At 42.1% G+C, this 26,391-nt stretch overlaps 1 protein-coding gene across 4 annotated transcripts in view; it reads left to right on the top strand.

Annotated features, from left to right (window-relative positions):
• The window catches only part of LOC137344561 (partitioning defective 3 homolog), a 735,052-nt gene that overhangs the window by 110,793 nt on the left and 597,868 nt on the right, over nt 1–26,391 (top strand). The window lies entirely within an intron of this gene.

The following is a 26,391-nucleotide window of genomic DNA, read 5'->3' as shown; positions in this document are numbered from 1 at the left end:
AAGAAAGCACAAATGTGTACCAGATGAATGTCCTCAGTTGAATGAATGAACTGCTTCAAAAATAAATTATTTGTGTGACTCCTACTATGTAAAACAGGCTTTTGTTACGAGAGAGCTGAACTGAATGAAACATTGGGTCAGAATTGGTCATTGTTAGGCAGATATAAGCATTCTCAAATGTGACTGCTGCAGAGACGGATGTCTTGCACTGATAGTGGTGATTGAGGTTGGTAGTACAGGAAACCAGAGAACTGTTTCATGGCTTGTGGTAAATATAATGCTTCTATGTCTTTTAATCAATTGAAAGTTAAAAGGAAGCATTTTGTTACCATTTCTTTTGTGGGAATTGAATTCTGTGCCAGAAGTTTAAATATGCAGTCGCTGTGTCTAATTAATGAAAACCATTGCAAATACCATGTTAGAAAATGGGATATCATTTTTAATAAAGAGCAAACTTGCACTTGTATAAGTCAGGACATCTCAAAGTGCTTCACAGCCAATGAAGTACTTTCAAGTGTATGTCACTTGTTTTGTCGGTAAAACAGTAGCAAATTTGCACACAGCAAGATCCCACAAATAGAAATCAGAAGTTACGAGCCAATCTATTTTAGTGATATTTGACGGATAAACAGGAGAACTCCCCTGCTGCTCTTTGAACAGCATCATGGAATCTTTTACGTTCAACTAAGAAAGCAGACAAGGCTTCAGTTTAACATCTCATCTGAAAGGCGGCACCTCTGACAGCACGGCATTCCCTCAGTACTGCACTGAAGTGTGAGCCTAGATTATATGTTTGTCTCTAGAGTGGGGTTTGAGCCCACAACCTTTGGACTCAGACAGTCAAAGCTAGCACCTAACAATGAAGCTTAACAGTTTCCTACTGTAACTGTACTGTTGATAAGTAATGCAATAACGTACTGTTGGCTATTGGGATTAATGCAATAGTGGGTTAAAGACAAAGAATAGAAACCTGGGAATAACTTAAAAGTTACTTTCTAATTTTTGGGTTCAGATGACACCATAAACAGGAAGTTGTTTCTTACCTTTATCTGAAACGAGAGATAAAAGTCTCGCTTGAAACCCCTTAAGCTAGATTCCTAGATTTTTTTTATATTAGAATCTTGTCAGTGGGTATGAAAAATTGACAGCAACATCGTTGTGACTGGCACCAATACCGATGTACTTCATATTAATGATGTATGAATGCTATATATCATACCTTAGTTGCCACATAATCACTAGTTTTATTGGGGAAACAATTGATGACTGAAAAGTAAACCAAGTTATATTAACCATAGTTTTGCAATTGAGAAACAAATCTGTGTAAATCTGAGTGCCTTATTGAGCAAAATTGTAACTGAAGGCTGTTCTTTTTGTTGACCTGAATAAACTCAAATTAGAACCAAACCGTTGGTTACTATTTTTTATACGTGCTGATTGAGAGATAATGGCCCAGATTTTGCTGCAGCAGGGCATCTAACATTTGCCCTTGCACATTTAGATTTAAAAAAAAATTGGTGGCAGGTTGCTGAGAGCAAGCTGATAATGGCGCAGCGAGGGAAACGGGGCGTCTGGGACCTGAGCGAACAGGGCAACCAATAAGGTATCTCCTTAACCAAACAGATTGAAGGATTGAGAAATAGCGCAAGTACTGAGAAGGAAGTGTAAATTAGGGTGGGTGAATTCAATGTCAAATCAACAGAACAACTTGTATTTATATAGTGCCTTTAACGTAGTAAAATAATTAAAACTGAGTGGATGAACTGCTCATTAAAAATTATTGCATTTTTGAAGAGATTATGCTTCAAAATTGTCAGCCTGGGCTCAGTGTTAACAATCTCGCTTCTGAGTCAGGAGGATGTACGTTCAAGCCCAGCTCGAGAACCTGAGCACATAATCTAGATTGACACTGCAGTACAGAGGGAGTGCTCCATCGTCAGAGGTGCTGTATTTAAGATAAGATGTTAAACCAAGGTCCCCATCTGCCCCTACTCGAGTGAATGTAAAAATCCCATGGCATTATTTAAAGAAGAGCAGGAGAGACCCTTGGTGTCCTGGCCAGCATTTATCCCTCAACCAGTACCACCAACAAACTGATTAACTGGCCGTTCATGTTATCGCTGTTTGTGCCACCTTGCTGTAAGCAAATTGGTTGCCGAGTTTACCAACACAACAGTGGCTGCACCTTAAAAAGTAGTTAATTAGCTATAAAAGTTCTTTGGGGATCCCCTTTGGATGTGAAAGGCACAGTTCTTGCCTCTTGCGCATCCCCGATTTTGATTGCTCCACCATTAGCGGCCATGCCTTCAGCTGCCTAGGCCTGAAGCTCTGGAATTCCTCCCCCAAACCTCTCCTCCTTTTAAGATACTCCTTAAAACCTATCTCTTTGACCAAGCTTTTGGTCACCTGCCCTAATATTAGCTCAATCCCACCACCAAACACATCTTCCCCTCCCCTCCCAGCATTCTGAAGGGACCGCTCCTCCGCGACACCCTGGTCCACTCTTCCATCACTCCCAACACCCGCTCTCCTCCCTACTGCACCTTCCCGTGTGAGCGCAGGAGATGCAACACCTGCCCCTTCACCTCCTCCCTTCCCACCCTCCAGAATCCCAAACACTCCTTCCAGGTGAAACAGCGGTTTACGTGTACTACTTTCAATTTAGTATACTGTATTCGCTGCTCACAATATGGTCTCCTCCACATTGGGGAGACCAAATGCAGACAGGGTGATCGCTTTGCTGAACACCTCCGCTCAGTCAGCGAGTGTGACCCTGACCTGCCAGTTGCTTGCCATTTTAATTCCCTGTCCCACTCCCATTCTGACCTCTTAAACTGTTGCAATGAAGCTCAATGTAAGCTTGAGGAACAGCGCCTCCATCTTTTTAGGCACTTTACAACCCTCCGGACTCTACGTTGATTTCAATAACTTCAGATCATAACCACCGTTCCCATTTTTTCGGACAGTCAGTGTTGCTGCTGCTATTTACAGCTACTCCTGACCAATCTTTTGTCTCTTAACCTGTCCCATTACCACCCTCCTTGCCTTGAACCATCATCCCTTTTGTCATTTAATCACTCATGCCCTTTACCCTATCACAGACCTTCCCTTTACTTCTTTCCTCCCCTCCCCTCCCTTCCTTCCTCCCTTTCCCTGGCTCTGTTCTTGCTTAAAAACTTTAACTCTTTTAACATCTTCCAGTTTTGACGAAAGGTCTTTGACCTGAAATGTTAGCTCTTTTTTTCTTCACGGATGCTGCCTCACTTGCTGAGCTTCTCCAGCATTTTCTGTTTTTATATCTAATATCTTTTTATGTGGCTCAGTGTCAAATTTTGTTTGACTTTCCTGTGAGGTGCCTTGGGACATTTTATTACGTTAAAGGCAGTATATAAATGCAAGTTGTTATATAAATGCATATTCTTTATTTTTGAAAAGGGAACATGCCTGACAGCACCAGTACTGGGACAGGAAGGAGCTGAACCGCTGGGACGGGCTCCACCTGAATCCGAATGGGACCAGTGTCCTAGCGGAAAGGATAAATAGTGCTGTCGATAGGACATTAAATTAGTAAGACGGGGAAGGGATCTGGTGAAGATAACATAAGTCTGGAGAAAAAAGTAGGAAATGAGAGTAAAGGTCAAATCAAGTTAAGGAATAAGGGTAACATAAATAGTCAGGGAACAAATAGTTATAGGACATAAGTAAAAATGACTGTTTAAAAACAAAGGGAGGGGAACAATGACAAAAACAAATTAAATTGCCTGTATAGCAATGTGCACAGCATCCGAGACAAAACGGCTGAACTGGAGGCAATAATTCATAGCGAGCAGCCAGGTGTGGTTGGGATAACTGAAGCATGGTTACCTAAGGAACAGGACTGGCAGTTAAATATTGCAGGATATAATGTATTTAGAAAGGATATGGAAGGAAGGGGGGGCGTGGGTAGCTGTACTAATTAGCAACACCATAGTAGCAATAGAAAAAAGGATATAAGTAACATTAAGGTAGAAACAGAATCCATATGGATTGAGACGAAGGATAAGAAGGGATCGATCATGTTAATAGGTATATTTTACAGACCACCTACTAGTGGAAGGGATGTTGAAGATGAAATATGTCAACAAATATATGAAATGAGTAAAAAAAAAGTTAAATAATAATCATGGGGGATTTCAACTACCCCCAAATAAACTGGCAAGAGGTAGGAAAAAAGGGAATCGAGTTTTTAAGTGTGTGTGCATGACTCCTTTCATACCCAGTATGTGAGAAGCCCAACGAGAGAGGAATCACTGCCAGATCTAGTAATGGGAAATGAACCAGACAGATATGAAAAGTAAACGTAAGGGAACATCTAGGCAATAGCAATCATAACATAATAAGGTTTAAAATAATTATTCAGAAATACATAAGTAAGACCAAGACCAATGTAATAGATTGGAAACAAGCTAAGTTTGACAGGTTGAGAATGGAAGTAGGGAAGGTAAACTGGAAAAAAATTTTGACAGACAAAGAAATAAAACTGCGGTGGGTAATATTTAAAACGGTGATCAATAGAGTTCAGGAGAAGAATATCCCATGAAAAAGTTAGAACAAACAAGCCAATAATGAAACACCAGGGATGAATAAAGAGACGAGGGTAAAATTGAAACTTTTTTTTAAAAAAAAGGCAAACTCTAAGTACATAAACAGTAAAGGAGAGGATGACAAAAGGGAATACGAAGAGGTTAGCAAAGAAGTCAAAAATGAATTAGAAAAGCGAAGAGGAACTTTGAGATTAAATTATCGAGGAATATAAAAAGAAATAAAGTATTCTACAGTCACAAATAACAAAGAAAAATCAGAACAGGGCCATTAAGGGATGCACACGATAAACTCAAAGATAGTGACAGCAAAATGGCAGAAATATTGAATAGTTACTTTGCCACTTTTTAAAAATTCATTCATGGGATGTGGGCATCTCTGGCAAGGCCTGCATTTATGCCCATTCCTAATTGCCCTTGAGAAGGTGGTGGTGAGCCGCCGCCTTGAACTGCCGCAGTCCGTGTGGTGATGGTTCTCCCACAGTGCTGTTAGGTAGGGAGTTCCAGGATTTTGACCCAGCAACAATGAAGGAATGGCGCTATATTTCCAAGTTGGGATGGTGAGAGTCTTGGAGGGGAACGTGCAGATGGTGGTGATCCCATGCACCTGCTGGCATCGTCCTTCCAGGTAGCAGAGGTTGCGGGTTTGGGAGGTGCTGTCGAAGGACCTTTGTTTAGTTGCTGCATTACATCTTGTAGATGATTTTGTATCAGGTAGTACAAGAGCATCGTGTACCAGGTAGACTTATAAGGTGGGCAGGACATTAGGAGAAGAGCTCGGAAAAGATATTTTAAAAAATGAAGTGGAGATGCCGGTGATGGACTGGGGTTGACAATTGTAAACAATTTTACAACACCAAGTTATAGTCCAGCAATTTTATTTTAAATTCACAAGCTTTCGGACATTTGCCTGAGGAAGGAGAAAATCTCCGAAAGCTTGTGAATTTAAAATAAAATTGCTGGACTATAACTTGGTGTTGTAAAATTGTTTACAATTAAAAAATGAAGGTAGAAAGGAGGGGTGATAATTGAAAAGCTAATCGAACTTAGGGACGATAAGACCCCTCGACCGGATGGATTGCATCTGCAAATAATAAAGGAAGTTAGGGACGAGGTAGCAGAGGCACTATCACATCTATATAAAAATTCACTGGAAAAGGGAATAGTGCCAGAGGACTGGCGGACAATTAATTTTATTCCTATATTTAAAAAGGGAGATAGAACAAGTCCAGGTAACGATAGACCTGTTAGCTTAACATCAGTGGCAGGAAAGATACTGAATCTTTGCTCAAAGACGTAATAGAAAGACATCTAGGGGACGAAAATATAATAAAGAACAGTCAGCACAGATTTCAGAAGGGAAAGTCATGCTTGACCAACCTTATTGAATTCTTTGAAGAAGTAACGAAGAGTAGACAAAGGTAACGTAGTAGATGTAATATATTTGGATTTTCAAAAGGCCTTTGTTATGGTACCGCATTGTAGACTCATGGCTAAGGTCAGAGCATGTGGAGACGGGGGACAGTTTATTGTTTTTTTTATTCATTTGTGGGATGTGGGTGTTGCTGGCAAGTCCAGCATTTATTGCCCATCCCTAATTGCCCTTGGTGGTGAGCCACCTTCTTGACAATTAAGTGTCTTGCTATGCCATTTCAGAGGGCGATTAAAAATCAACCACATTGCTGTGGGTCTGGAGTCACATGTAGGCCAGACCAGGTAAGGATGGCAGGTTTCCTTCCCTAAAGGGCATTAGTGAACCATTAAACCATTCCAGATTGTATTTTATTAACTGAATTTAAATTCCCCAGCTGCCGTGGAGGGATTTGAACTCCTGTCTCCGGATTACTAGTCCAATAACATAACCACTATGCTACCATACCCCAGTTAGCAGAATGGATAGCAAGTTGGCTACAAAACAGAAGACACAGAGTAGGGGTTAAGGGTAGCGACTCAGACTAGCAAAAGGTGGGAAGTGGGGTTCCACAGAGTTCGGTGCTGGGACCACTGTTGTTCACAATTTACATTAACGATTTGGATTCGAGAATCGGCAGTACAATTTCAAAATTTGCGGATGACACCAAATTGGGGGTGTCGCTAATACAAGGGAAGAATGTGTCAAAATGCAAGAGGACATTAATAAACTTGCAGAATGAGTGTAATTGGCAAATGAATTGCAATTTAGATAAGTGTTTTATTTTTATTCGTTCACGGGATGTGGGCGTCGCTGGCAAAGCCAGCATTTATTGCCTATCCCTAATTGCCCTCGAGAAGGTGGTGGTGAGCCGCCTTCTTGAACCGCTGCAGTCCATGTGGTGACTGTTCTCCCACAGTGCTGTTAGGAAGGGAGTTCCAGGATTTTGACCCAGCGACAATGAAGGAACGGCGATATATTTCCAAGTCGGGATGGTGTGTGACTTGGAGGGGAACGTGCAGGTGGTGTTGTTCCCATGCACCTGCTGCTCTTGTCCTTCTAGGTGGTAGAGGTCGCGGGTTTGGGAGGTGCTGTCGAAGAAGCCTTGGCGAGTTGCTGCAGTGCATCCTGTGGATGGTGCACACTGCAGCCACAGTGCGCCGGTGGTGAAGGGAGTGAATGTTTAGGGTGGTGGATGGGGTGCCAATCAAGCGGGCTGCTTTATCTTGGATGGTGTCGAGCTTCTTGAATGTTGTTGGAGCTGCACTCATCCAGGCAAGTGGAGAGTATTCCATCACACTCCTGACTTGTGCCTTGTAGATGGTGGAAAGGCTTTGGGGAGTCAGGAGGTGAGTCACTCGCCGCAGAATACCCAGCCTCTGACCTGCTCTCGTAGCCACAGTATTTATATGGCTGGTCCAGTTCAGTTTCTGGTCAATGGTGACCCCCAGGATGTTGATGGTGGGGGATTCGGCGATGTCATGCCGTTGAATGTCAAGGGGAGGTGGTTAGACTCTCTCTTGTTGGAGATGGTCATTGCCTGGCACTTATCTGGCGCGAATGTTACTTGCCACTTATGAGCCCAAGCCTGGATGTTGTCCAGGTCTTGCTGCATGCGGGCTCGGACTGCTTCATTATCTGAGGGGTTGCGAATGGAACTGAACACTGTGCAGTCATCAGCGAACATCCCCATTTCTGACCTTATGATGGAGGGAAGGTCATTGATGAAGCAGCTGAAGATGGTTGGGCCGAGGACACTGCCCTGAGGAACTCCTGCAGCAATACCCTGGGGCTGAGATGATTGGCCTCCAACAACCACTACCATCTTCCTTTGTGCTAGGTAGTACATTTTGTTAGGAAGAATAAGGCGGCCACATACTGCATGGATAGTATGAGTCCAAACGAGATAGAGAAGCAAGGGGTACAGATACACATCATTAAAAGTGACGATGCAGGTTAATAAGGCCATAAAAAAGACAAATCAAGCACTAGGGTTCATTTCTGGAGGGATAGAATTGAAAAGCAAAGAAGTTATTTTAAACTTGTGTAGAAACTTGGTTCGACTACACTTGGAGTATTGTGCATAGTTCAGGTCTCCATATTATAAAAAGAATATAGAGACATTGTAGAACTTGCAAAAAAGATTCACAAGGATGATACTAGAACTGAGAGGATATCCTTATCTGAGGCTCTTTTCTCTAGAAAAGAGAAGGCTGAGGGGTGACCTGATAGAGGTCTTTACGTTAATGGTAGTGAAGACGTGGAGATAATGTTTCCATTTGTTGGGGAGTCCAAAACTAGAGGTCATAACTATGTAATAGTCACTGATAAATCCAATAGGGAATTCATGAGAAACCTCTTTACCCGAAGAGTGGTAAGAATGTGAAACACGCTACCACAAGGAGTAGTTGAGGCAAATAGCATAGATACATTTCAGGGGAAGCTAGATAAGCACATGAGGGAGAAAGGAGCAGAAGGGTATCCTGATCGGATTAGATGAAGTAAGATTCATAAATGCCGGCATAGACACGTGGGGCCGAATGGCCTGTTTCTGTGCTGTATTTTTGATGTAACTTTCAAAATTCAAAATGTATTTTTCTGAAGTAAAATGGTTTGTCTTGAAAGGCATGAAAACAACAACTTGCATTTATATAGGGCCTTTAAAGTAAAAAAAAAGTCTCAAGGTGCTTCACAGAGGCGTAATCAGACAAAAATAGATGCTGAGCAAAAAATATGATAGGATAGGTGACCAAGAGGTGGGTTTTAAGGAAGGTTTTAAAGGAGTAGAGGGAGGTTGAGAGGCTGAGAAGTTTCGAGACGGAATTTCACTGTGGTTGGGCTAAGGGAGGGGGCTGCACAAGAGGCCAGTGTCGGAGGAACGCAGCGTTCTGGAGGGCGGGGGCTGTCGGGCTGGAGGAGGTACCAGAGATGGGAGGGGTGAGGCCATGAAGGGAGTTAAACAGGAGGTTGAGAATTTTAAATTCGATGAATTCAGGTGCCGGCCTTGGTCCAGAAGCAGCACACTCGCCTCTGAGTTGGATGGGCTTGGGTTCAGGCCCCACTCCACAGATTTCAGCATACAATTTATAGTCATCATTTCAGTGCAATACTGAGGGAGTGATGCACTGTCAGAAGTGCTGTCTTTCAGATGGTATGTTAAACTGGGGCCCCGTCTGTGCGCTCTTTTTCTAGGCAGCCCACTCAGCAGGTATACTGTCCATTTCAAAAGGATAAATTTTGTTGGCATGACAACAACTTGCATTTATACAGTGCCTTAAATATAGAAGATCGTCCAAGGCACTTCACAGAGCCGCGATGAGCCTAAGATATTAGGAGGGGTGACCAACAGCTTGATCAAAGAGGTAGATTTTGAGGAGGATAGGTGGATGGATGGGTTTATGGAGGGATTTCCAGAGCGTGGTGCCTCGACTACTGAAGGTATGACTACCAATGGTGGGCTGAAGGAGGTAGGTATGCAAGAGGCCAGAAATGGAGGAGCAGACATTTCTGGGAGGCCGGACAAATAACATAAGTGGACGAACAAAAATGTGGGTTTTATTTGATTGTAGTGAAGGGTTTTGAAGTATAGTAAATTGGAAATAAGTGATTTTGGAATCCTTATAAAGCGTCAATGATAAGAGTGTTTTGACTCAGTATTTACCAGTGAAATTAACATGGTGTGCATGACATCAGAAGAAGAGATCAAAGAGGATATAAAGGCATTTAAGACAGAAAGGGGAGAGATTATTGATAAACTAATCAACCTCTGATCCAGAAGGATTGCATCTAGGCATATTAAAAGAAGTTAGGGAAGAGATAGCAGAGGCACTATTGCATATATATAAAAATTCATTAGAAAAGGGAATAGTGCGAACAGCCAATGTGATTCCTATATTTAAAAAGGGAGATTGTACCAGTCCGGGGAACTAAAGTTAGCTTAACGTCGGTGGTAGGAAAGGTAATGGAATCCTGACTCAGATGCAGTCGAAAAACATCTAGAAACTGAAAATATAATAACGAATAGTCAGCATGGACTTCAAAAGGGAAGGTCATGCTTGACCAACCTTGTTGAATTCTTTGAAGAAGTAACAGAAAGGTTAGTCAAGGGTAATGCTGTGTATGTGATATATTTGGATTTTCAAAAGGCCTCCGATAAGGTACTGCATAGTAGACTCATGACTAAGGTCAGAGAATGTGGAGTTGGGGTAAGTAGCAGAATGGATAGCAAGCTGACTACAAAACAGAAAGCAGAGAGTCAGGGTTAAAGGTAGTTATTCAGACTGGAAAAAGATGGGAAGCAGTGTTCCACAAGGATCGGTGCTGGGACCACTGTTGTTCGCCATTTATATAAATAATTTGAACACTCGAACTGGAAGTATAATTTCAAAATTGGCGGATGATTCCAAATTCGAGGGTGTAGTTAATACTGAGGAGGACGTTAATAAACTTGCAGAATCGCCGTGTAATTGGTAAATGAAATTCGATACACACAAATGTAAGGTGTTACATTTTGGTAGGAAGAATAAGGAGGCCACATACTCCTTGGAAAATAAGAGTCTAAATGGGGTAGAGGAGCAGAGGGATCCGGGGGTACAGATACACAAATCACTAAAAGTAGCGATACAGGTTAATCAGGCCATTTAAGAAAAAAGCAAACAAAGTACTGGGGTTCATTTCTGGGGGGATGGAATGGAAAAGCAGGGAAGTTGTGTCAGATTTGTATAGAACCTTGGAGTACTGTGAGCAGTTCTGGTCTCCATATTATAGAAAGGATATAAAGTCACTGGAGAAGGTGCAAAAAAGATTTGCAAGGAGGATACCAGAACTGAGAGGTTTTCTGTATCAGGAAAGATTGAGCAGGCTGGGGCTCTTTTTCTAGAAAAGTGAAGACTGAGGGGGTGAGTTGATAGTGGTCTTTTAAGATTATGAAAGGGTTTGATATGGTTGACGTAGAGAAGATGTTTCCACTTGAGGGAGAGACCAGAACTCGGGCCATAAATATAAGATAGTGAGTAATAAATCCAATAGGAAATTCAGGAGAAACTTCTTTACCGAGAGAGTGGTTAGAATGTGGAACTTGCTACCACAAGTAGTTGTTGAGGCGAATAGCATAGATGCATTTAAGTTGAAGCTAGATAAACACATAAGGGAGAAAGGAACAGAAGGATATGTTGATGGAGTTAGATGAAGAAGGGTGGGAGGCAGCATATTTGGAGCATAAGCACCAGCATGGACCTGTTCTTTATTTGTTCATGAGATGTGGGCATTGCTGGCGAGGCCAGCATTTATTGCCCCTCCCTAATTGCCCTTGCGAAGGTGGTGGTGAGCTGTCTTCTTAAACCGCTGCAGTCCGTGTGGTGAAGGTTCTCCCATAGTGCTGTTGGGAAGGGAGTTCCAGGATTTTGACCCAGCGACGATGAAGGAACGGCGATATATTTCCAAGTCGGGATGGTGTGTGACTTGGAGGGGAACGTGCAGGTGGTGTTGTTCCCATGTGCCTGCTGCTCTTGTCCTTCTAGGTGGTAGAGGTTGCGGGTTTGGGAGGTGCTGTTGAAGAAGCCTTGGCGAGTTGCTGCGATGCATCCTGTTGGGCCGAATGGCCTGTTTCTGTGCTGTACATTCTATGTAAGTGAGTAAAGATTACACTGTAACAGATTAAACATCCTTAAAAGTTAGACAAATCAGTTCATTTCTCTGGTCTGGGCTAGGTAGTAACTGATCTTTGTAAAGGTACTCCTTACAACTTGAGTCTGCTTGTACAGTAGACCCTCATTCTGTCTTGCTTGACTAGTTTGCAGTTATTCCTTTTAATCAACTGCAAATCTGGTTTGTTAGATCAAAAGTAATTGGGGTTAATAGAAGTCCTGCTGTTTCCAGGCTTTACTGTAGGGATTCTTTGCATCTGAGTTTCTTGCTTTCTTCCATTTCTTCATTCTTCTTTTCCCTATCCCCTTTAAAAGATACTTCAGAAGCTGCAGTTTGAAAAAAAAATCCATCCTGAAAATGTTGCTTGCTTCTCTGTGCAAACATTATTGAGCAAGTCAGCAGTTAAAAATTCTTCGCTCACGGTTCACATTCTCGCTTCTGAGTCATAAGGTCATGGGTTCAAGCCCCACTCCAGGACTTGAATACATAAAGGAGTGCTGATTGTCTTTTGATGAAATGTTTAATGGAGGCCCCTTTGCCTGTTCAAGTGAACATAAAAGATCCAATTGCACTATTCAAAGAAGGGGAGGGGAGTTTTCCCAGTGTTCAGGCCAATGTTCAATCAACACCACTAAAGCAGATTAACAACTTGGATCTGTACAGTGCCTTTAATGGAGGAAAATGTCCGAAGGCGCTTTAAAGAGTCGTAATCAGAAAAAAATGGTTGCTGAACCAAAGAAGGCGATGGGGGGTGGTGGTGGTGGTGACGACTTAAAGCTTGCTCAGAGGTGGGATTTAATAAAGGCCTTGAAGGCGGTGGGGGAGGGAGGGGGGGGGGGGAGAGAGATAGAGAGGCATAGTGGTTCATGGAGGAAATTCCAGAGTGCGGGACCTGGTTGGTAGAAGGCCTGGCTGCCAGTGGTGAGGTGAAAGCAGGGTGGATGCATCAGAGGAATGGAGAGTTCAGGACGGGGCTGTAGGACAGGAGGAATTTCGAGGTTGGGAAGGGCGAGGCCATGAGAGGATCTGAACACAAGGATAAGAATTTTAAATTTGAGGCATCGGCGGTCTCGGACCCTAAGTTGTCATTTATCTCATTGCAGTTTGTGGAGCCTTGCTGTGGAAAATTGGCTGCCATGTTTGCCTGCAGAACAACAGTGATTACATTTCAAAAGTAATTCATTGGCTGTGGTGGGCTTTGGGACATCCTAAAGATATGTGAAAGATGCTATATAAGTGCAAGATTTGTTCTTTAACTAAATGCCACTGATGGCAATGAGGGTGAGAGTGGAAGAAGGGAAGGGGCTCCAACCTGTTGTCCTTAGGCCACGTGGCCCAGGAGCTTTGGCGGTGAGTTCTCAAGGCTCAGCCAGCCCAATCCTATCTGCACTTGTTTATTTATATGTTGGTTTCTCATGCTTTGAGTTGTGGGGCTCTGAAGGGTTGGTAAGGCATGATTTTTAGTTCGGTGGCCTTATTGTTGGATAAATCCTAAATCAGAACACCAAGATCTGTTAATATGAAGATGTGGAGATGCCGGTGATGGACTGGGGTTGACAATTGTAAACAATTTTACAACACCAAGTTATAGTCCAACAAATTTATTTTAAATTCCACAAGCTTTCGGAGGCTTCCTCCTTCCTCAGGTGAATGGTGTGGAAATGAAATTTTCGAATCCTTCACATTTGAAAATCACAGAACAATGCCTGGTGATTACTGCTCGTTGCCAAGGCAATCACAGTGAGCAGACAGAAAGGTGTCACCTAAAAGGCCACCGAATATACAACCCCCCAAAAAAAGAGAGAGAGAGAGAGAGAGAGAGAGAAGGAAGACAGTCAGTGACCCGTTATATTAAAAACAGATAACATTTGTTCGCTGGTGGGGTTACGTGTCGTGTGACACGAACCCAAGATCCCGGTTGAGGCCGTCCTCATGGGTGCGGAACTTGGCTATCAATTTCTGCTCGACGATTTTGCGTTGTCGTGTGCAGTGAAGAAGTCCTGCTCGAACGGGCCACAGCGAAAAATCGCGTAGACCTCCTCAGAAGACGGGACGCAACCAACAGAGTACCCTTCGTCGTCCAGTACTTCCCCGGAGCGGAGAAACTACGCCATGTTCTCCGCAGCCTTCAACATGTCATCAGTGATGACGAACACCTCGCTATGGCCATCCCCACACCTCCATTACTCGCCTTTAAACAGCCACCCAACCTCAAACAAACCATCGTTCGCAGCAAATTACCCAGCTTTCAGGAGAACAGCGTCCACGACACCACACAACCCTGCCACGGTAACCTCTGCAAGACATGCCAGATCATCGACACAGATACCACCATCACACGAGAGGACACCACCCACCAGGTGCACGGTTCATACTCCTGTGACTCGGCCAACGTTGTCTACATCATACGTTGCAGGAAAGGATGCCCCAGAGCATGGTACATTGGCGAGACCACGTAGACGCTGCGACAACGGATGAACGGACACCGCGCAACAATCGCCAAACAGGAGGGTTCTCTCCCTGTCGGGGAACACTTCAGCAGTCATGGACATTCAGCCACCGATCTTCGGGTAAGCGTACTCCAAGGCGGCCTTCGAGACACACGACAACGCAAAATCGTCGAGCAGAAATTGATAGCCAAGTTCCGCACCCATGAGGACGGCCTCAACCGGGATCTTGGGTTCGTGTCACACTACACGTAACCCCACCAGCGGACAAATGTTATCTGTTTTTAATATAACGGGTCATTGACTGTCTTCCTTCTCTCTTTTTTGGGGGTTTGTATATTCGGTGGCCTTTTAGGTGACACCTTTCTGTCTGCTCACTGTGATTGCCTTGGCAACGGGCAGTAATCACCAGGCATTGTTCTGTGATTTTCAAATGTGAAGGATTCGAAAATTTCATTTCCACACCATTCACCTGAGGAAGGAGGAAGCCTCCGAAAGCTTGTGGAATTTAAAATAAATTTGTTGGACTATAACTTGGTGTTGTAAAATTGTTTACAATTGTTAATATGAAATGTAAGGGATCTTACAACACCAGGTTATAGTCCAACAATGCGATTTCATTTCGAGGATCTCATTTCACATCGTTCACCTGACGAAGGGGGAAGCCTCCGAAAGCTTGTGAATTTAAAATAAAATTGCTGGACTATAACTTGGTGTTGTAAAATTGTTTACAATTGTCAACCCCAGTCCATCACCGGCATCTCCACATCAGGTTATAGTCCAGCAGTTTTATTTGAAAATCACAAGGAGATTATCTCCTTCGTCAGGTGAGTGAGTGAAAGGTTCTCAAATCGCATATCTTAGATGAGGCTGGGACACGATCACACCAATCAAAGGTGTCGTTGGTGTTCAGACAGGTTAGCCACGGAAAACAGTACATCCCAGTATACTGAATACACAATGGGTCAGATTACAAAGCCAGAGAGAGAAAGAGACCCGAAAGATTTCGGAGATTATCTCCTTCGTCAGGTGAGTGAGCTAACCTGTCTGACCACCAACGACACCTTTGATTGGTGTGATCGTCTCCCAGCCTAATACAAGATATGCGATTTAAGAACCTTCCAATCACTCACCTGACGAAGGAGATAATCTCCGAAAGCTTGTGATTTTCAAATAAAACTGTTGGACTATAACCTGGTGGTGTACGATTCCTTACATTTGTCCACCCCAGTCCATCACCGGCATCTCCACACCATGTTAATATGAAAGAAAAACAAAAAATGCTGGGAATACACAGCCGGCCAGTCAGTATGTGTAAAGAGAAAATACAGGTTATGACGTTTTGGGCTCTGTCCCCTTCATCAGGTTAAGAGACTGAAAAAAGGACAAGGGTAGAGGGTCAGCAGATACACCAATCACAGAGAGCGGTTAATGCCTTGAATGAGTTGCAAACTTGCCTAATAGAAAACAGTATGATGATATAAAGTGTCATTAGTGAGATAATGCAGTCATTTAGCAAGGACAAAAGAAAGTGCAAATAGAGAGGGGGTGAAAAGACACAGGAGCAGTCCATGGACAACAAAAGTGGAATAAATAAATAATATTGGTAGAGGAAAAAGGGAGATGCCAATGCAACAAATATTAAATTAAAACAGAACAAGAAAGTGCAACATGGTGGATCTGTCAATTGCAAGAAATGACAAACAACGGGTTCGCTGTATTGGCTCAGACTACTGTTAATGTTGTCTTCTGATGAATCCTCCCCCCCCCCCCCCACCCCCCGCCCCGGCAAACTGAGACCCTACTTCGCAATCCTGTTAATATGGGCAGCTTGAAATATATGTAAATTAAGGGGAATGTGGATTCAAACTTTATCCTGAGGCTTCATGATATGCTCCATTGATTCTTTTCACTACTGCAAAAGTAAGCTTTTTACTGATTTGAAGTTTGAAGCATATTCATACATTTATTTGTTTTACATGTCATTAAAATTACTTTAACTCCAAATTTCTGTTTTTTAGGTACAGTTTCAACATCATTCAGAATTAGGACTTTCAATACTTCCACATTAAGGCCAGGAGTTTCCTCAGAGCTGTTTCTGCTCTGCTGCTCTCTGTTACACAGCCAATGAAGTTACATCAGCAGAGTGGGAGCAACTCTGTGGAAAATCCTGCCCGAAGTCATTTTGGCTATCATCATTTACTAAATATTTAGATGAGGTTATGGAATTGGATGTGGCATAATTACAGAGAAAACACAAAATGTCTTGAACTTCATCCTCCAGGCAGAAGAAAAATAATTGGCTGAGTTAATGAAGGACAAATGTTAACATGATGGAAAATTGTGGTTTGCTCCATGAGGGCTGATTTGCTTTAGGTGAAGTAGATAGCAAACCTGACTCGAAGAAGCCAAATATTGGTGGTAAAGATTCTGTTAAAGAATCGACAGTAATGTAAACAAAGTAACCCAAACATATATTGGTTCAAGTCTGCTCTCTTGCACTGTACATATTTGAGATCTGCCATCTGTTAAATGATGAATGTTCCGGGCTTTGAGAGAGTAAATAGCGCAAATTTGTTCTCACTGGGTTCGTGAATTGATAATAAGGAACATAAACTCCAGGTCACAAGAAGAATGAAAAGGAAAATTCAAAGGATTTTTTTTTCCACAGAGGTTTATTTAAACATGGAATGTTTTACCACAAGTGGCCATTGATGCAGAAACCAAACATCATTTAAATAGGAATTGAATAAGAAATTGAGAAGATTATAAAAGTACAGAAAAATGAACCACATGCAGTCTAGAAGCAGTCATTTATTAAAGATTTATTTTTTGTCATCGCTCTGAATAATATATCAAACAAGCTTGACCTGCAATGAAGTACTTCCATTTCAAACAGATCGTGCCAGTGAGCAGGCAACTGCATCCATCTCCAATTCAGACACCAGTGATCAACATAAATTAAACCTGAAATCAACATCCTGTTGCAATATGCACTCGACCTGGTTATTTTGAAAATGAACCTAATACAAACAATCAAAAGCAAAATACTATGGATGCTGGAAATCTGAAATAAAAAACAGAAAATGCTGGAAAAGCTCAGCAAGTCAGGCAGCATCTGTGGAGAAAGAAACAGAGTTAACATTTCAGGTCGAAGACCTTTCGTCAGAACTACAAATAATGCTCACCTTACCCTTGACGCAGAACTTTGTATTTGCCCTTTCCTACTTTACCTTGTGTAAGCTTACATGAATTCCCATGCTCACCCGACCTCTCCATGATTTATGTATTTGGGTTATTGCGTATAAGCAAATATAAATGGTTTAACACTTTTTTATATTCGTTACTATGATTCCAATGCATGACATACATTACATTCATAGTATACATGGTAAATTTTGGTGGTGAGCTTTGCTGAATGGCCTGGATTGTACAGCCCTGATTGATTACATAAAGTGGTAGTTCACATGTATTTTCTGCTTGCCCATTGTATATCAGTGGTTGATAGGTTGAACTGCATGGGTTATGTAATTTGGCTGAGGTTGAGTGTGCTTCAGTGGCAATTTCACTCCAGGAAATCATTAAGTTTGTCATTGTGGGGAACTGAAAAATTCTGATTAAGATTGCCAATTAGTGTTACATTGGGCCAGTATGTTGAGGGTCCACGCTCACTGAGAACTGGTTTGAGACTGCTCTCGTAGGTAGCAGAGACTTTAATGTCACCAGACTGGACTGGAAATAACCTTGTTCCTCGAGGTGAAAGGTATTTAACCCGTGCACCCCTCAGTCCCACATAGTTTTATTTATTTCCTAAACTTTTATGCTCATCAGCCTGAGGGATATTAGCACTTGGAATGGAACACTTCCCATTTCAAGTAACTGTAAGCATTAAGCATTCCCAGGTCAGGTATAATGTAACCAGATGCAGAGTAAAGCTCCTCTATTCTGTTCCAACTGCATGCCTTTTCCCCAAACTCAGAAGAGCACCCACTACTGTACCAGCTCCACTTATGAGCCTGCTGTTTGAAAATAGAGCATACCTCAATTTGTATCCTTGGATTTGGGTGAATCCACATTGCGTATCCATTTTGATCAGCACCACAAAGAGCATAAAAATTGTATTCCATGATTCTTCATCTTGTATTCTGTTGTTGTGTAGGACATTGATATTGCATTGTCTCTTTTAAGTTAAGGAATTAAAATTAGCTGCTGGATGCAAATACAACAGGGGTTTTATCTAGTGGGTCTGTGAATCTGAAAAATGCCTTTTTGAAAGTGCGTACATGTCAGCGAGCTGTTGACCGCAATCAGTAAAGAATGTGATAATTGGCTGGTGTTATTAATTAGCTGTGCTTCTACCAAATCATGCATCGTCGTCCTTCTGATCCCCATCCATTGGTTCAACCTGCTGCTGCGATTCCAGATTAGCGACTGCTGACTTCTACTCCATATACACTTTTTTTGGATTTGCCAGTCTCCACGACTGGAACCGTCTCCAACTCGTTCCTCCGATTCAGTGCACCTGCTCAAAAATAGGCTCCGTCTTTCTTGGAGATTTTTCCCTGGGCATTCCTAACTCAAATATTCATGGGAAGTCTGCGGGCCAGAAGGAACCGGGGGGGCCGGCACAAACTTTCTTGATATACAGATTATAGAATGATTCTGGTGACATTGCTGTGAAATTTATTCCTCTTCAAAATTAAGTCTGTTTTCAATGTGTTTTCTGTGAATAGGAAAGATACTTAGCGGAGATGACATTCATTTTATGCGGTACAGGAAATGTTACTGCTTTAGTTCTTGCAGAAGGCCATAGATACTGCTGCAAAACATCCAACTACCTATGGGGATATCGTATCAGTATGTGGGTGAATATGAAAGTGTCATTTTATTTTGCTGTAAAGTTTGGGAGGGAAGAGTTGGTAAAGCACTGGGGCATGTTTTTGCAATTGCCTCATGCCTCACTCATTAGTATGCTGACTAGAAATGTCCCAGAGAGAGCACACATAAACAAGACTGGTAATAACCATACACTGGCTTAGTTTCATGTACCGCATACTACATCTACAACTTGGTGAGATTTGTATGCTGCAGTCTGTATAGAATTTAAATGGTCATGCATGAAAAGAAATGACCATACTAAAATAATCAGTTCCACTGAAGCAACTAATTATGAGCCTACTATACTACTGTGTTTCCCCCTTGGGTTGATTTGTTTTCTGATGCAAATAAGGTTTTTATTGACTTTCTTTTAGCCTTCATTTTCTTCTGCAGACATAAACGTGATTGGCAAATGCATGCAGTTTCAGACAGTGACATTTAGAGGATTCTCTGATACGAGGATGAGCCGGTGTCTGAAGTGCTTTACTCTTCATCATTCTATTTAATGGCAGTAGTCTTCAATATTTGAATAGTTCATTATTACCATTGACTGAGGCACATTTAGCATCTCCCTCATTCTACCCCGCCCCCTCCCCGCCCTTCCCACTAATTTGCATGGCACTGTTGGAAATTAGCCTTATTTAGAGTAGAGCTATATCCTCGCAAAGCAGCAATGCCTTGTTAAATGATGTGAAAGTAGTCATGTGTGTGGTTAATAGTTTTCATAGTGTTGGGTGTCACTTAATAAAGAGACACCTAATGAAGAGTCAGGCGTCAATGATGGAAGAATCCTTGCTGTCACATAATAATCGGTGGCAAGCTTCCTGGCTTTGCAGCATTTTAATCAAATAAGTTGAGGCAGTTGTTCAAATGCCAAGAGCAGAGCTGGTAACTTTATACGGTTTATTTTACCTTTGAACAGATGCTTGCATTCGAACAAAGGTTACGTGCATTCAACTGTGATCGTGTGAATTTCTTTTGAGAAGCATTTTGGCTTCGACTCCAAACTACGGCTAATACAGGAATTGTTAGGATAGCTTTCCCTGCATGATATTTTTGTATGTTAAGCGTTGAACACAAATATTTATACATAAAATGTGTTGCATATAAATATATTAGGCAGATCTCAATGGTCCTCAAACACTGTGATGCCTACTCGAGGAGAGAAAGCAGTTAAATATTTATTTCCTATAAGAAGCTTGCCCTTCCTAATGTATCAATTGAGAGAGACCAAAATCTCTCCCAGTTGAAGGAACAAAACAATTGTTGCAGCGAAATCACTTTTTCTGCAACCAGTGCCCATCAGAAGAAAATAATTCAACATCTACATGGGCGAAGTTGCCTGAAGACGGTGTGGTGTATTTTTTTTGCCCCTTTTCTCCTCTCCCTTCAGCGAAGTGACCATTCTTTATCTGTGAGCCGAGACGGTGAGTTGTGGGCGGATTATTCCACTGGGGAGGGCACCAAGGTCGAGCCCGACGTTGCCTCACCTGCTGTCCGCAGGCCAGACTTTCCGGTCAGATATTTGATATTGATCAGGAACAGGAACTTGGGCTGATATTTGCCATACCTAGGCCTTGGGCTTTGAGGCTGTTTTAGCACACTTATTGCAACTCCTCACGTGATTTGGTATCTCAGCACAGACTGGGGATTGAACCTGAGACTGTCTGGTCTACCTTGCCAAATACCTATTGTCTCCAGCAACTGAACCAAGAGCATTGTCCAAGAATTGCATGCCATGTTTTAGCTGTTGTCATTGTAGGAAGTTTGATTTCCACAGGTGACAATGTTGGCAATGTTTTGCTTAACACTTTTTTTTAAAAAAAGTTTCTAAATTTGACGATTGGTTTGCATAAGTTTCAGTGTTGACTTGCTTGGTATTTGTCCTGAGCAGTCTTCAGGCCACCCACTTAGGTTCAGTTACGGTCCATTCACCTTAAGCCTCCAGTTGATGCCAGCTCTTAAGATTTTCATTCATTGTCCTTCTGGGTCCTTGCCAATAATTGACATGCACCACATTTGCTGGCACGGCCTTCTAACATTATAAGATTTCAAAAGATGTGAAGCTTGTGCCAAGCTCAGTGATGGCTTCAGTTGTTGGAAAGCTATCTTGCAAACAACCTTGGCTTCAAGAGACAGTGAGTGCCAGATCCGTGGTGGGAGTGACTGTTCGTAGGAGTGATTCTCCCAAAATGCATTAATTTAACAATATTCTGTGCCAACTTGTGTGTCCAGGCCTTTACAATTCTGAAGGATTGTGAGAAAGTAAATTGGGATGGATCATTTTCGCTTGTCAGCAAGACAGTTGCGAGAGGGTGTAAATTTAAGATAATCGTGAAGAATTAAAGGGAAGGCTGGAAAAATAATTATTTACACAGAGACTAGCTGGAATGTGGAATCCTCTGTCACAAGCAGAATGCGTAACTTTTAAAGGGATATTAAATGATTATTTGAAAAAGACGAATATTGAAAGGACTGGGGAATGAGCAGGTGAATGGGATTCAACTGATTGGTTCATATGGAGAAAAATACCCACTGCAGATATGATATCAATGGCTTACTCTACTCGAGCATTGTTTCCCCAGTTCAAAAATTGTCATAATCACTCCGCTCTGTAAAAAGCTGAACCTCAGTGCTTCCACACTGTCGAACTATCTTCCTGTCTTGAGCTTTTCCCTCCTCACACAGGTTCTGCAGTGTGCCATTAGTGCCCAGCTCCTGCCAACTCTGTTTGAATCCCTTCAATTTGACTTCTTGCCTGTTTAAAGTCACTAGCGACATTCTATATGACAGTATTTTGTTATTGTTCCACGTCCTTGTTGACATCAGTGTGGTTAATGTTTTGTTATGTTAAAGGCGCTGTATAAATGCAAGTTGATATTTTCTTCAACATGGTTGAGCCCACCACCCTCATCATCTCTCCTCTATGGTCCAACTCTGTTGGACTACTCTCTCATGGTTCCATTACTATCTGTTTTGATTCCAGCATATCTTTTGCAACATCTTCTGCTCCCTAACCTGCACTGTCGCCTCTGATGTGCCCCATACTTCCATCCTTGGCTCCCTCGTTCTGCTCATCTATAAGTTGTGCTTGACAACATTATTGGTAAACATGGAATTAACTTTCACGTGTACGTCAATAATGGCCAACTTGACCTGTCCACAATTAGCCTCGATTTCACAATTGTTGCATTACTTTCGAACCATCTGTCCAAGATTGGGTCCAGTTGGTGTGTGGCTATGGTACTGGACTAGTAATAGAGGTCTGACTTCAAATGTCAATTGAATTCAATAAATCTGGTAATTTGTGGGCAATTTGTAATTAGCATGACAGCTGCTGGATTGTCATGAAAAACCCAACCGGTTCGATAACCAGATGGTTCACTGACATTGTTCAGCAAAGGGAGCCTGTCACTTCTACATGGTCTAGCCCACACTTGAGTGCAGTCCCATATTACTTGGTTGACGATGAGGCACTCGGAAACGACCTAATAAGCCATTCAGTTGTACAAAGAATTACTTAGCGATGGGTAATAAATGCGGCCTTGTCAGTGTTGCCCACGTCATGAGAACAAATTTCAAAGGAAGCATACAGCTGGGTGGGGTGGGGGAATGGAGTATTATTGGTTCTTTATGGTGTGTGATTCTTAGTGACTATGCCCTGACTATCGGGAATCCGGAGTCCAGAGCGAGCGTGGACCTGCGATAGACCTGGGGGGGCGGAGCATCGGAGCAGGTACAAAATGAGGCCCAGTCATTTTAACCTCGGTGGTGGGGAAGCTTTTCGGAACAATAATCCGGGACAAAATTAATAGTCACTTGGACAAGTGTGGATTAATAAGGGAAGGGCAACACGGATTTGTTAAAGGCAAATTGTTTTAACCAACTTGATTGAGTTTTTTGACAAGATAACAGAGAGGGGCGATGAGGGCAATCTGGTTGATGTATATATGGACTTCCAAAAAGATTTTGATAAAGTGCCACATAATAGGCTTGTCAATAAAATTGAAGCCCATGGAATAAAAGGGGCAGTGGCAACATGGAAACAAAATTGGCTAATTGACAGGAAATAGAGAGTAGTGGTGAACGGCTGTTTTTCAGACTGGAGGAAGGAATGCAGTGGTGTTCCCCAGGGGTCGGTGCTGGGACCACTGCTTTTCTTGATATATATTAATGACTTGGACTTGGGTGTACAGGGTACAATTTCAAAATTTGCAGATGACACAAAACTTGGAAGTGCAGTAAACAGTGAGGAGGATAGTGATAGACTTCAAGAGGATATAGACAGGCTGGCGGAATGGGCAGACACATGGCAGATGAAATTTAATGCTGAGAAGTGTGAGGTGATACGTTTTGGTAGGAGGAACAAGCAGAGACAGTATAAACTAAAAGGTACAATTCTAAAGGGAGTACAGGAACCAAGAGATCTAGGGGTATATGTACACAGGTCGTCGAAGGCGGCAGGACAGGTTGGGAAAGCGGTTAAGAAAGCATACGGGATCCCAGGCTTTATAAATGGAGGCATAGAGTACAAAAGCGAGGATGTTATGTTGAACCTTTATAAAACACTAGTTCGGCCACAATTGGAGTGTTGTGTCCAATTCTGGGCACCGCTCTTTAGGAAGGATGTGAAGGCCTTAGAGAGGGTGCAGAATTTACTCGAATGGTTCCAGGGATGAGGGACCTCAATTACATGGATAGATTGGAAAAGCTGGGATTGTTCTCCGTAGAGCAGAGCAGGTTGAGAGGAGATTTGATAGAGGTGTTCAAAATCATGAAGGGTCTAGACAAAGTAAATGAAGAAAAACTGTTCCCATTGGCGGAAGGGTCAAGAACCAGAGAACACAGGTTTAAGGTGATTGGCAAAGGAACCAAAGGTGACATGAGGAAAAACTTTTTTACGCAGCGAGTGGTTAGGACCTGGAATACACTGCCTGGAAGGGAGATGGAAGCAGGGTCAAATATGGCTTTCAAAAAGGAGTTGGATAGGTACCTGAAAGAGAAAAATTTGTAGGGCTACGGGGAGAGATCGGGGAAGTGGGACCAGCTGGATTGTTCTTGCAGGGAGCTGGCGCAGGCGCGATGGGCCGAATTGCCTCCTGTGCCATAACCATTCTATGATTCAAGGTGACTTTTCCTTGGAGACTGCATTTGTATGTTCAGATTAGACTAAATTCAACAAATAAAGACCATTCTTATTCATTGAATATTTACCATCATTTGTATAAATCAGGTTTCTTTTGATCAGATTGTCCTCTCCATTTTTTTTCTCTCTATTGCTGAAACAGTAATAGCAGTGTGTTGGATTAAAAACTGGTAAATATGTGCAGTCAACATGACACACTTCTTGCATTTTTAATTTTGAGCTTCATTTCTTGTGTATTTTCAGCTGAATGGCATTAAAGGAGACCTGTAATTTTCTCCTAGTTGTATTATGAACTAAATATTCTCACCTCTTGTCTTGAGATGCAAATAGGAGATTCATGTCTTGTCGGCCAGAAATAATGATGAATATTGTGTTGTTTTATGTCAGAAGAGAAAACGTGTCAGCCTGGCAATTTAATACTGTCTGCCACATGAACTGAATCTGGCCCAACCCCCTGTATAAACCCTCCTTAGAGAGATTGCATTCTCAGTTAAATATCCTCTGGAAACCAAATATGATTTTTTTTTATCAAGGACTAGAATGTAAACATAATGGGGTGGGGGGGGGGCAGTGGAGCGCAAAGAGCAGGGACAGAGAAGTGTTTAAATACTGCTTACAGATGAATTGCATGTGTAAGACAGAATGGAAAAAAAATAGTGGACTTGTAGAGATGTATTGTTGCCGAAGATCCTTCTCTAATATTTGCCATATGAGTGAAGCAGTTGCTGATTGAACTGCAATATGTTGCCTGAGCCCATTCCTGCAAAGTCAGAATAGCTTTGGGTATTGGGTAGCCTGCGATCGCTGACTTGAGCATATTTCCTTGATCCTTATGAAAACAAAAGCAGCTGCTCTAAAGCTTCATATTTTTATAGTAAGAATGTTTTTGTTTCACTGATAAACAACTCAAGTTATTTACTGTGAAGTGCAAGTACGCTTCTGTAGGGGTGAAAATTGTTGCGAAATGGTTGTGAATGCATCAAGACATCATTTCATATTATTTTCTATTGCTCAAGAAATGTTTGTACTTGGTTCTTGATCAATATTCTTAGCCCTGTTTTAAAGCCCCTTGTACAGTGTTATATCGGGTCTGTGCAGAAATTTTTACGACACAGATCAGTTTTTTTTAATATAAAAAGGGGTTAAGTATTTGTCAGTAAAGCAAATGCCTTGCTAGGTGGACAGTACCCACTAGAATCTACCCTGTAGGCGGATACCAAGCAGCTTATCGCGGAGTCATTTATATGTAAATATTATAGTGCAGCTTGACATGGACAGTGAATGCTGTCATAGATTGAAATGGGGTACGGTATAATTAGCCGAAATGCCCTTCAGCATGTAATACATTTTAAAATGAAACCCATGTCATATAATTCTCAGTGTAGAGTTCTGTTGAAACCAAAGAGCTTTCTAGAAATTCCAGACAATACTTGGTTGAGAGAGAAAAGAGGAAGTATGAGCTTTGGTGTTAATTTACATCAAACAATGAAGTTGTTGATTGATTTACTACAATAGTACAGTTATATATTTAAGCTGTAGGAGTTGGTTATATTTGTTTACCTGTGCTGCTAGACATTGTAGGAATGAAAATGATCCCAACACTCTGAAAAAGAAACATTTGTAGCATATTAAATGTGTTTTTTTCATGGATGATTTTAAGAGCACCACAGTCTGTTGGTATTGCCATTTCCCTGTATGGGCATATAGGAATATATTTCCCTGTACGCCAATTTAATAAGCCCCTTCAAGGTGGGTGAAGGTGTTGATTTGTACAGTATGTGAGTTTTTGAAATGATTCATCTTGTTAGTGCATTTGCACTCCAAATGCTAATCTCTGCTCTTTGCCCCTGGATTTCTGCCCATTATAGAGTCAGGGAACCCAAGGTTGGAGACCAGACATCAGTGGCTTGAGTACATAAACTCTGCGTCATTGACCTCCATTTCGATTTCTGCTCAAACTTCAGTGTAGCTGGTGTGAGGGGGTAGTTTTTTTTCGGAAGCTAGCATCTTGAGCTGCTACCTGTGTATTTTGAATTTCCTTGTGAAGCACGGTGGTTTCAGTATCTTGCGCATGTTGTTAAGGGTTGGCACGCGGATCAGAAGCACTTCACTGTTTATTCTCTGATTAAATACGTTCCATTGAAGGAGGCCCAACTTTCAGCATTTACCTGAAACCAAGGCAGTCTTGGTTTAATATCTCACCAAATGGATGACACCACTGATACTTGGCCCCGCACTGGGGTGTTGACTTAAATTATGCGCTCAATCTAACGAACCAGAAGC

Source organism: Heptranchias perlo, chromosome 2 (genome assembly GCF_035084215.1).
Source record: "Heptranchias perlo isolate sHepPer1 chromosome 2, sHepPer1.hap1, whole genome shotgun sequence".
Classification (NCBI taxonomy): domain Eukaryota; kingdom Metazoa; phylum Chordata; class Chondrichthyes; order Hexanchiformes; family Hexanchidae; genus Heptranchias; species Heptranchias perlo.
This window is presented reverse-complemented; position numbering and strand designations above follow the sequence as displayed.